We start from the raw sequence: 12,359 nt of genomic DNA on the forward strand, positions 1-12,359 counted from the left end.
GTAGGGCCTCCCGAACCCCAGGCCCCCTTTTATGCACCGACCTCAGGACCATCAGCCTGCACACGCCCAGGCACCCAGGGCAGGGATGGGGCTCCTGTAGGCCCGGCTAGGAGTGCAGGGACAGGGGCTGCCTTCACAGGAAGGGGTCCAGCTGCCAGCCCAGAGGGACCTTGGCCTCTGTGCTCATAGCTGCAGGCGTGAGGGTGCCCACTGCCCAGGGGCCTGGAGCTCTGGTCCGCCCCTCCCCCCAGCACAGGAGGCAGGGGGGACAGAAGACGGAGTGCCACCTCATTGACATGCACAGCCCAGCACTCCAGGCCTGTCACCAGTCATGGGGAAAATGAGTCCTGACGTCAGCCGCCCATGCGTCTGCATCGGCAGCACCAGCCTGTGGCCGGGCAGCCTCACTGAGCGCAGCAATCGTGTAGTGACGGGGTCTGCGATCTGAGCCCAGCAGTGCAGGTGGGGAGCTGCCAAGGGTGTAGCTTCACTGAGTCGGCCCGGCCGCAGGTCCCCAGGCCATTGGTGGCAGGGGTGGGGGCTGGGATGAGGTTCACCTGCTCCCTAGAGCCCAGGGGGAGTGTGCCATGTGTCCCCCCCAGGCACACACCCAGGAAGGCTCGGGCTGTACACCCCTCTGCCTGACCCCCAGGCCCTGTCCCCAACCCCCGCATCCCTAGTTCCCACCCCAGCAAAGCTGAAGGAGACTCGCCGTGCCTTCACGTCAGGGCCGTTCAGCTCCAGAGCTTGGGCCATGGACCATCCCTCAGACAGAGACATAGCCCTGGCCAGGCCCCAGGGTCACCAGCAAGGTTGGCCGCCAGTGCCCCAGGCTCCCTGCCTGAACCGGGAGCCCCCTGGCTCCCTCGATCACAGTGCAGCCCAGAAGACTCTGCCATTTCACTCGAAAATGAGAACCTGGCTCGGGGTGGTGACGTAGCTTCCCAGGGCCACAGGCCAGTGACTCTGGTCCAGCCTGGGTGCTTTCCGCCCTCCACAGGCAGTGAGGTGAGCTCCAGATGCCCTGAGAGCCCCTGCCTGCGGGTGCATAGCCCACATCCTGTCTCACTGGTGGACCCACTTCCACACCCCACTCCCTGGGTTGGAGACGCGCTGAACCGCAGGAGTTGGGAGGAAGCTCCCCGGGGTCCTGGCTTCTGCCACAAAGACCCCCCACCCCCTGCTGTCAGAGTGGCTGCCCACTCCGTTCTAGGGCCCAGTCCCTGATCTCGTGTTCTGCACCATCAGAAACCTGCAGGAGGGGAAGGGGGTGCCGAAGCCCTTGGGCCTCGTGTCTGGGCTTGGCCCTGCTCTCCCTCCATGTGGGGTCCCAGGCCTGCGACTTGGTATGAGAAAAGGCCCCCACAGGTGTTCTGGGGCCCCAGCCTGGAGCATGCAGGGCCAGGGATGGGCGGAGAGCCAGGCCGTTCCCTCTTCTCCTCTGCCCCGGGGAGCAGCTGGAGGGGCCGGCAGCTCGTGCAACAGAAGGGGACGAAAACCCACCAGCAGGCAGACCTCGAGTGGCAGGGGGCCAGGACAGAAGCTCTTGACCTCTCCCCCATGGGCGGCAGAGAGGACAGCAGAGGTGGCCACGGAGGCCAGATGCCCCCCAAGGGGATGTTGGTTCCAAGGCCAGCCCAGGAGAAAGAGGAGTGTTCTGGAAGGATTTGGGTCAGAACCGAGGAATTGGACTGCAACATGCCCCCAGCCCCTACTCCCACTCGTGGACGAAAGGCCCCGTGTGTGGTCCCGTGGCCACCACCTACCCACTGCCTGACACATGTCCTGAGGTCCCACAGCTGGAGGGCTCCACACAACTCTCCAGAGTGATTCCTAAACTGTCCCCGAAGCCTTTGCCCCCTCTCAAGTTAGGGTGCCTGGCTGGGTCTTGGATGGGTGGACCCTGAGCCTCCTGCCCGCTATCCCCACTTTTTGCAGGACACAGTGGGCGCGGGCAGCTCAAATCCAGCAAAGACCTTCCCTCAGATACAGATGCCCAGACACGTGTCCCATCCCTGCCACGGTGCCCAACTTCCTCCACAGGGAGAGGGTCCCCCAAGGCCCCTTCTGGCTGGAGAACTCCTTCACCTGGTGGGAACGCACGGGCCAACCTCAGGTGAATGGTGGCTGCGCTCTGATTACAGAGTTCTCCTTCCAGAAGGAAGCAGGCAGACGCAAGCAGTAGGACCCGGAGCACAGTTCCTGCCAACACGCCCCAGGCTGGCTCCCTTCCCACAGCTGGACTTGGTCCAGTGCCCTCGGGGCCCCCCGGGGAGGCGCAGACAGCCACGCAAGCCTGCCCCTCCAAGGGCCCGACTGCCAGGCCACAGAAAGTTCTGGTTCAGGCAAATCCCCACCTCTGCCAGCTCATCAGTGGGCACCCGACGCTAAATGGTTCTTAAGCCGTTAATGACTAATTTTAAGGGATTAGTGCCACAACGATAAACTCTAATTGCCAGGATGTCACAGGATTTGTGTGCGACAAGCCTTCCTCCAGCTTCCCCGCGGCTCCCAGGGAGGACAGCGCCGCCTGCTGGGGCGCCTGCGGGACCCCCGCCGCCAGCACCCATCTCCCTCTGCATCTGCGGGCTCAGAGCACAGGCTCTCCGCTCTCAGGCCCTGCGTGGACCCACTGAATCAGGCTGCTTTTGATACAGCCCCCAGGCACTCCTCATGCCCAGTTCCAAAGGCACTGCCCGTTTCACAGAGCTGCCTCCCCGGCACTTGCCCTGGATGGGGCGAGGCCCAGAGCGGGCAGGGCCTGCTCTCCGGTCATATGCGAGCGTGGGTCAGGCCCAGTCCTCCTGACCGAGTTCTGAACAACCGCAGCTCCTGGGTCGGACTCGGCCTATGTCCCTCACAGGTCACAAGGACGTTGGAGGTAAGCAGGGTCCAGGCGTGAACTCCCGGGCTGGAGTGTGTGTGCATGCGTACGTATGTGCAAATGTGTTTGTATTTGCATGGACATGGCTGTGTGCACATGCATATGTGTGTTGTGTGTGCTCTGTACACGCATGTGCTCACAGTGAGGCCAGGCTTCGCCAAACTGCTGACATTTCTGCTCCAGGCCAGAGAAGGCAGGGCATTCATTGCCCAACATCGCACAGCACAAGGCCCAAGGGTAGACACCAGCTGGCCCTTCCCACCACTCGCCTAGTTCTGGAACATGTTTTCCATGTAAGGAAAGCCCGCCAACAAAAGAAACGCAGAGTAAAAAGCAGTCCCCCTGTGGCCCAGCCTCTCCTGTATGTGGATGGCCCCCACACCTCACATACGGACTCACAAAACCTCACTGTTTGGATTTGCTCGGTTTATGTGGACTGCTCGGCACAGAAATTTTCTTTTCTTTTTTTTTAATTTTTTTAATGTTTTTTAAAATTTATTTTTGATACAGAAAGACAGAGCATGAGAGGGGGAGGGGCAGAGAGAGAAGGAGACACAGAACCGGAAGCAGGCTCCAGGCTCTGAGCTAGCTGTCAGCACCCAGCCTGATGCGGGACTCGAACCCACGAACGTGAGATCTGACCTGAGCCGAAGTCGGAGGCTCAACCGACTGAGCCACCCAGGCGCCCCGCCACAGAAATTTTCCATGGAAGCATCTCCTGATGCATTTCATTGGAGGTCTTTTATTGTTGTCGTTATTTCTGAAACACTTGAGAAGTTTGATTGAAAACAATAATGTACAGAAACACCAGATTCTCATTTTAAAGTAAAATCGGCAGCATTGCTCACAACTGCCATAGTTCTAGGCCATTTGGGTTGTCACTTTGAGAAACACACAAAAGCCACATGAAACCAAACCACAACCTAAGTCCCAGATTCGTGTTAACAAGTGGGTCTTGCTTGTCAACCTTCTCTCATGGCTCCGATCCACGCCTCGCTCCTGGCTCCACATTTCCCAAATGCACCTTTTCAAGAGTGAGCAGTAGGCTCGGCGGCTTCTAGCTGGTGACTGGTCCCAAGACCTGGACTCCTCGGGTGCCTTGGACCCGTGCCCCATCTCGCCTTGCCGTCCCGGTGTCCCTCCGGCCCACCGCCGTCAAGGGCTGAGTTGAGTTCCCCAAATCCATAGGTTGAAGACTCAGGACCTGGAATGTGATGTGTTTGGGGATGGGAATCTGTGAAGAGGGGGTTCAGGAAAGAAGAGGTCACGAGGGTGGGCCCCAACACAGGAGGACTGGGGTCAGGACACAGACACGCACAGGGGCCGGCCACGTGAGAACACTGGGAGAATACGGTGTCTACACGGCACAGAGAGGCCTCAGGAGGATTGAACTTCCAGCCTCCGAGACCTAAGGAATAGTTTCTGTTGTTGAAGCCACGCAGTACGTGGTGGTATTTGTTACAGCAGCCCACACTGACTGATACACCCTTGTCTCCTGACCCTCTTTGTTCTCCCTATGGCACCTCTGCCCCCCTTCCTCATGCACATTTTATCAGTAACACACATACAGTCTGTACAGTATAGTGCACACAGTGCACACTTTCAGTAAGGCTCACGTCTTCGTAGGACCCGTGGAACAGTGCAGTCTCACAAACAACATGCCAACCACACACGTGTGATTTGAAATTTAGTAGCCACATTTAAGAAATAAGAGGAGGGGCGCTTGGGGACTCAATCATTATGCATCCAACTTCGGCTCAGGCCATGACCTCACAGTTTGTGAGTTTAAGCTGCATGTCGGGCTCTGTGCTGACAGCTCAGAGCCTGGAGCTGCTTCTAGTGTGTGTGTGTCTCTCTCTCTGCCCCTTCCCTGCTTCCTCGTGCTCTCTCTCTCAAAAATAAACAAACATTAAAAAAAATTTGTAATAAAAAAATAAAAAGAAACAGATGAAGTTAAGTTTCAAATATGTATTTTATTTAAACCAATGATTCCAAAAGGTTACTTCAATGTGTAAGCAATGTAAATAATTAATGAGACATCATTTTACTGTCTTTTTACCATCCACCGTGTCTGGGAAATCCACTGTCTTCTTTCACATCACCACCCTCCCCCATGCAGGACCTTTTGTCCACCACAGGTCACTCGAGGCTCACCTGTGGCTGTCCCCGCAGGTCCCCTGGGAGTCCACAGGGACCTGGCAGCCAGGAAGCGGTGAGCAATGTCCCCCATGGACGGGACCCCAGGGAGCGCCTGGTGGCCCTCCCTCCGATGCTGACTCTGCCCCAGGCTTCAGAGCTCCGGTCTCCTCCCCACGGCGAGCCTCAGTCTCCACATATCAAAAATGACTGCCAACTGGGGGCCACCCTCCCCCTGCCCCCTCGCTGCTCCCCCACCTGCCGGGGCTCCCTGTGTGGCCTCGTTAGTGTAACACTGTAATTAGCCCAATTACCAACAGCCGTCATGACTCTTCTCCTTTTTTTGAAACTTAAAATGGAAATTAAATTTTGCACCAGGTTTACAGGCCGTTAACGGAATTCACTAATCAAACCCCAACACCAAGTCCTTGAAAATGAGAATTTAAAAAGGTCTGCATTTGCATATTCATATTTTTAATAGGGTTCAGAAGGTATATTTGCAACTGATGAAAAGGATTAATTAAACATAATTTGCATTGGTGGAGCACCTTAACCCCTTCTGAGCTGGCCAGAGGCTGGCTGGGGAGGGCCTGAGGGGGAAATGTGGACCAGGGGGCCAGAGACTCCCAGACACCCACCTGCACGCACCCTTCCTGCGGCTGCTTCCCCAGGAGCCTGGGTCCCAGGCCCCCACTGCTGCTGTGCAGGAAACCAGGCCCCGGGCTCATGACCCTCGCATGGGTGACCCTGGCAGGAGGCAGGGGTGGTGTTTTCTGCTTTAAAAATACACGTGCCTGGGGATTTTGTTTTTCTTATTCACACCAGTCATTGTAAAACATTTGGGAAATATAGGAAAGTCTCAGGAAGAAAAGGAACATAACCACTGTGCACTTTGGTGCGTCTTCCAGAACTTCCCCCTGAGCGTGTGCACGCGCGTGGGCGCACATGCGTGTCGCACGCATGATTATTCTGTGCACGTGTACCTCCAGCGCCCCACGCGCCCAGCTCCCCCTTCTCTGAACCAGATCCCGGGTGTCGGGAAGTCCGATTTCCCCCTCTCGTTATCCTAACTCTGCAGGGAACGCTGGGCACCCCGCCACCCCGCTGTGCGCACCTCCTCAGAAGGTCTGGGTTGGGGGGGGGGTCAAAGGATCAGGACATTTGGGGCCCGTGCCTCCTAAAGACCGGCCCTGGGTTTACACTCCCAAGGTGACATCCTCGCTACGGAGGAGAAACCAAGGCTCGGAGATGCCCACAGTGCCTTCGCAGCGGCGGTCAGGTGTGGGGCGCTGGCGGGGACTGGACGGAGGCAGAATCTGCCGTTGACAGAATAAACGTCGAGTTCACATTGGTGCCAAATAGGGTGGGCGTCTCAGAGCGCCAGACGCTTAGGCGCCCACCCCCACCCTCCGCAGCGTGCAGCCCGTGTCGCAGGAGGCAGACCCGTGGGGCACGTGCCAGCAGGTCAGGCGCGCTGCCAGGCGTGTGGCACTTCAGTCCGAGGAATACACAGGTCGCAGGGGAAGGAGTCACTGGGGCCAGCGCCAGTCTGTGCATAGCCCCAGGCCCTCAGCGATGGGAGGAAGAGGGGTCCCCACGGGGACAGACCAGCACTTCACTGGGGGCTGCACGGGCAGAAGTGGGTCCAAGGAGAACCCAGACCCTGCAGGTGAGGCCGATGCAAGGGTGTCCCTCCCCCATGTTTCGGGGAAGTCTCGGCCACCGTGGAGAGAGCTCCAGGAGGAGTGAAAGCAGAGACCAGGCATCACTGGTAACGTCCCAGTGCAAGAAACCATCAGGCTTTTCTTTCTTACGGGGGGCACTCCAGACGAGACAGGTCACAGCACGGGCACAGCTCCCCATTGCATCTCAGCCTGCGGGGGCCGCGGGGCAAGTGTCCTGGCGTCATCCCAGCGTCCCCTCCTGCAGGCCCATCTCTAGGCAGCCACGCGGGGTCAAGGCCTCAGCGCGTGGATCTCGGGGAACAGGACGTGGGTTGTACCTGCTGGTCATGGCGCTTCAGCAACTCAAGCAAATCTGGCATCTTTAGCTTGTGATTTTAATTAAACATTTAGAAGCATTTGATTAAAGTTTATAATCAATATCTAAATATCTGGGAAATTTTATTGGTTAATTTTTCTAGTCGGGATTCATTAATTGTGCAAGTGTTTAAATATTTACGGAAATATGCTTAATAGATGCATCAGCTTAGCAACGTTAGACGCCACGCAGCGAATGGGGAGACTCCTCTCCCCACGCCCCAGCCCGCCTTCTGTCCCCCAGACAGAGACCCTGCTAGTGGGGTGTGGCTGACAGTTCATCTCTAGAGCGACCAGAACCGTCCTCTGAGAATACAGCCCGGCGGGGTGGCCAAGCCACCGGGCTGAGCTCATTTCTCTGCCACAGGGACTATCACCTGCATCTTAATCACCAGCCCAGGTTCCGACAGGGGGCACAAGGTCACACTCAGGCCATGGTGTGTGATGGGCTGTCCCTCCGTGCATGGCTTTCAGACACCCTGGGCCCAGCAAGGGGCTCCCAGAACCACGTTTCTAGTCTGTGACTCAAGACCAGGGACAACTCTATGGACGGGAAGGCTCTGGGCAGGGCACAACCCCCCGTCCCCGCCGAGGGAGAAGCGGGCAGGTAGGCGGCGGGACCACTGACCCTGCCTCTCAGCTAAGGGAACCGGCGGGTGAGCCTCACCCAGCGGAATTTCTGGGGCACCTGGGCAGGACGGTGGGGTCCCTACAGAGGAAACGGGGGTGCAGCTGGCTTCTGCCCTTCAAAACTGGGCGCCAAGAGGTGGTGGGGGCAGGACGCAGACCGGATGGGAAGGCAGTTCAGAGCTGTGGTCTCCTATTTGGAGCAGGTGCACTTGGGGTGGAGGCAAGAGCAAGACCCCTGGCTCGCCGGCTCTCAGGGCGCCTGCCCAGTAGGCACACGCCCCAGCCCCTCAGAGACACGGGAAGCTGCGAGCTCATCGACCAGCAGGCACTGGCGGGAAGCAGTGGGGGCGGTTTAGGCAGAACTGAGCCTAAATGTTGCCGTGACTGCATCTGTTATGCGGAAGGAAGCATCTGCCATTACTCTTGATCCCACACGGATTGTTTAGAGACGCTTGGGCATCAGAAACATGCATTTCTGTCCTTCATTAATGAGCATGTGTGGTATGTGGCACACTGAGTGACACGGTGTCATCTGGGGTGTGCACCGTGGGCATGACCGGACCCTCCAGGCCCACCGCCCCCTCCGAATATTGCCACGAGGAGCCCCAGTGCCTTCCGGTTCAGCGTCCCCGGCCTCTGGTCGCGAGCTCACCGCCATGCCCGCCCATCCTCGCACTCTGGGCTCACACGCTGTGGGACAGCGCGTGGCATGGTGTGCTCTCACGCTTACGAGCTGGGCCCCACGTGTGTGATGCCTGTAGGGTCCGCCCAGACCGTCTGTGTCCTGCGGTCACGCCCTCTAGCCTCTGGACCAAACTCCACGGTGGGGACATTCCCAGCACGAGTGGCAGCCTTTCACCCATCACGTGAACAGCCGACCCGTTTCCTGGGCGTTGCTACTAAAAGCCACCTGGATGGCCCGTCACAGGTCTCCTCGGGCTCAGGACTAAGCGTTTGTTTAGGGTTTAGTGAGGAGAACGCTGGGTTGCAGGATCTGCCTGCTTTGGGAGAGGAAGCCCCTTGTCTTCAGGGACCTGTGCCCCCTCTGCTCCACCAGCGACACCCCCACCACGCCGGGCTCGGGTCTCCGTGTGCCCTCTGTGCGATGTCCCCCCTTCTCTGTGGGCTGCAGGCCCCACCGTGGCCCCACTGCTCCCTGAACTGATCCCTTGCTGGTTCTTCCGTGGAAACAGCTCCTCCCACCATATGACTCACTTTTCCCTTTTTCAGGTTATTTTCCCATAAACAAAGCTCTCGATGCTAATGCAGTTAAATGCCTGCCTTTCCCTGCGCGCTCGGCACCCCCTCCCCACACAGGGAGGCCGTCAGGACGCCCCGCACTATCGTCTGCGAGCAATTCTTATTTATGGAGTGAGACGGAAATCCAATTTCGTTTTTTTCCACACGAATAACTAATTGTCTTGGCAGCGTTCGGCGCACAGCCCCCTCTCCCCGCCCACACCCCGCAGATCAGGTGTCGGAGGACGTTGGGTCTCCCTCACTCTCTCCCCCCCGCCCCAGATACTGCCACAGGCTGCCCGTTACTGAGTGACCCCACAGCGAGGACGTGGCTGCAGGGAGGACTCTGGCTTGCGGTGACTCTGCGGCCACATTTTAGGCAGGAGGCAGGGCCGGGAGGGGTTCAGTCAGTTAAGGGTCGGACTTCGGCTCAGGTGACAATCTCACGGTTTGTGGGTTCCAGCCCCCTACCGGGCTCTGTGCTGACAGCTCAGAGCCTGGAACTGCTTCCTAGTCTGTGTCTCCCTCGCTCTCTGCCGCCCCCCCACTCGTGCTCTCAAAAACAACTGAAACATTAAAAAAACACAACGAGCAACTGTGCGGTGCCGGCCACGGCTGTGGTTGGGTCACGGGCGAAGCCTTTCTCCTTCGAGGTCACCAGCCCAGCCCCACTCTCCTGAGCGCTCTCATGATGGGCATCCTCACTGAAGCGCGAGAACGCGAATAAAGATGCGCCCAGCGCAGCTCGGTGACCCTTCCAGGGGCTCAGCCTCAGCACCTCTGAACATCAGAAACCTCTGCCTCCTTCCGACCCGACAGGCACCGCCGGTGACCTGTCACTCTGGGAGCAGCTTGGCCCATTTGTGGACTTCGCATGAACAGAATCGGACAGGTTTGTGACAACACCCACTCACGCCGTCGAATTAACATTGTACTGCATTTGCCCCATCCCACATCTGCGCCACATTTCCACGGCACACACCCAGCAGAACTGCCCAATCCAGGGACCGTGCATGCAGCTGCAGTGAGGCCAACGGACAGCATCCAGAGGGCTCAGGCCACCTCCACTCCCCGGACAGCAATCGTCCTGGCCACCATCACCCCAGGGACATGAGGTGTGTGCCCTCCTTTTCAGCAGCCCTCACGAACGGCATCTCAGCCTGGCTTTACCGGGCTCCCCCGCTGCGCTGGCCGCTCGAGTGGCCCCTTGTGGCCGGTGCCCTGGAAATCCTCCCCGGTGGCCTCACTTCCCTGCGGAGCTAAGAGGTGCCGGCTTGCGGTTTGCTCAGCTTTGCACCTGCGGTGGGGACAGGGTGGGACTTGAGCCCCCGGGCGCGTGGCCGGACGTGGGAAGCCAGGCTTCACCGGTTTCCTTTCTCTGTATGACTTGTGAGAGTCCTCAATACAGGCAGGGGGACGAAACGTGTGTCGGCTGCCTGTCCACGTTGCAAGCTTGCCTGGTGGGCGTCCGAGCCTGGGATGAAACTACGTTCCTGGTTTTCGGCAACACTTGGCGCTTTGCCTGTGATCAGAGAGGCTTTGCAAGCCAGGATCTGAGAACCATCTAGGTTTCCTTCCGGAAACTGCACGTTAGCTTTCATGTGCAGATTCGGGGCCACCTCAACTCGAGGTTGTGAGCAGTGTGAGGGGGGGCTCCCTGTTACCTCCGTGGGTCCAGCGGTTCCGGAAACACTGATCGGTTGAGAATGGGTTCTGTGACATTATCTGCAACGTGTCACAGGGCCGGAGGGGAGGCCTCTTTCTGGGTTCATGGATTTGGGCTCTCTTATTGCAGCTTTACCTTGGGTCTCAAAGGGAAGTGGCTAAATTCATTATCCTAATGGCTTGTAGATTCTTCTAGATTCACTGTGCTCGCAGGTCATGTCTGCAAATAAAGACGGCTGACTTGTTCCAATCCAGTCTGGTCGCCGTCACCTCCTCCTCTGTGCGCTCATGGCTGGGACCCCCCCCCAACTGTGACCTGGGCTAGGGCGGCAGCCCTGCTGTTTGCAAACAAAGCAAGCCCGCATGTCCTCCCCCGAGATGCTCTCAGTTACCCCGAAACCCAAGTCCAACCCCACTTCCCCTCCGTTCACAATTTGCAGTTTCCATTGGGAACACGTGTGCTTTCTCTGCACCTGGCGAGCTGCTCACGGGTCTTTCTCCGAGGTGGATATGGTCAGTTACATCGGAGGCTGTTGTCTTTAATGCTGAGCCAAAGTTTTTGTTCCTGGAATAAACCCCACATGGTCACCATATACCATCCTTTCTAGACAGTTCTGGATTCTACACAGTTCTGGATTCTGTTTGCTACTTTCTAAGAAAGGATGAGGCACATCCGGAAATGTCCGTAGCATCTTTGCCTGACATTGGCGTTGGTCTGCGGACCTCACAAGCTGAGTGAGGCCTGTCCTGCGTTTCTGACGTTGACTGTGCCCTCTCTTCCTTGAGTACCTGGTGGAACGTGTGGGGGCGGCTCGTTTCTTTACTCAATCCGGGCCTTTCCAGTCTCTCCGCACGACTGCGTGAGCGCCAGGGGCCTGCACCCCGTGAGGAACACGGTACCTGAGTTGTGGAGCATGTGAGCATGAGGTTGTCTGTGGAGACGAGCCCCTTGTCTTACTTATGACACTGATAGTTTCCCCTCCTCCTCGGACTAAAGATTTATTGATTTTATTGGCCTCTCAAAGAACCGGGTTTTGGTTTCTTTGCCTTTTCTGATGCTCTTCTCTGTGCCTCATACACTCCCGGTCCTTCGACTTGTTACGGAGCCCGCTGGGTCTCATTTTTCAAGTTGTGATCCAGGTCCAGTCAGAGAGCAATCACACAGCAGTTTAAGGGGGCAGGCAGGGAAGTGGGGGGGGCCGGGGGAGGGGACCGCAGACACGGTGGGGGTGGGGCTGGAGGGGCTCCAGGGGCAGCAGCCTAGTGCACCCCTACCCTTGTGTGGCCTCCTCTCTGAGCCCCCCAGGCCCCCTCAGCTGCCCCCTCCTGTGCCGCCATCGGGAAATTTCCAGGCACTGAGCTGGGGCCATGGCAGGACTGACTCAAGGAGGCAAAGATAAGAATACAGTAGAGGAAATCTGAATGCCATCATTAACAGGATTTACAGAAGAGACAATACACGCCAATTACTTTTCATTCAAGCAGAGAACATGCCCGATGTAACAGAGTGATCGACAGTTTATTGAAACACACACAAAAAATCAATACTTATGATCCCAGAACCTGACGCTGAAACATAGCTTGTAAGTAATAAGCATTTTATGACTAGACTTTTGTTTTTTTAAACATCTGAGTTGTTTTATGTTTTATTTATTCATATGGAAGGGGGAGAGCATGAGCAGGGGAGGGGCAGAGAGAGGGAGAGAGAGAATCCCAAGCAGGCTCCATGCTGTCAGCATAGGGCCTGACACGGGGCTTAAACTCAC

This window comes from Suricata suricatta, chromosome 8 (genome assembly GCF_006229205.1).
Source record: "Suricata suricatta isolate VVHF042 chromosome 8, meerkat_22Aug2017_6uvM2_HiC, whole genome shotgun sequence".
Classification (NCBI taxonomy): Eukaryota; Metazoa; Chordata; class Mammalia; order Carnivora; family Herpestidae; genus Suricata; species Suricata suricatta.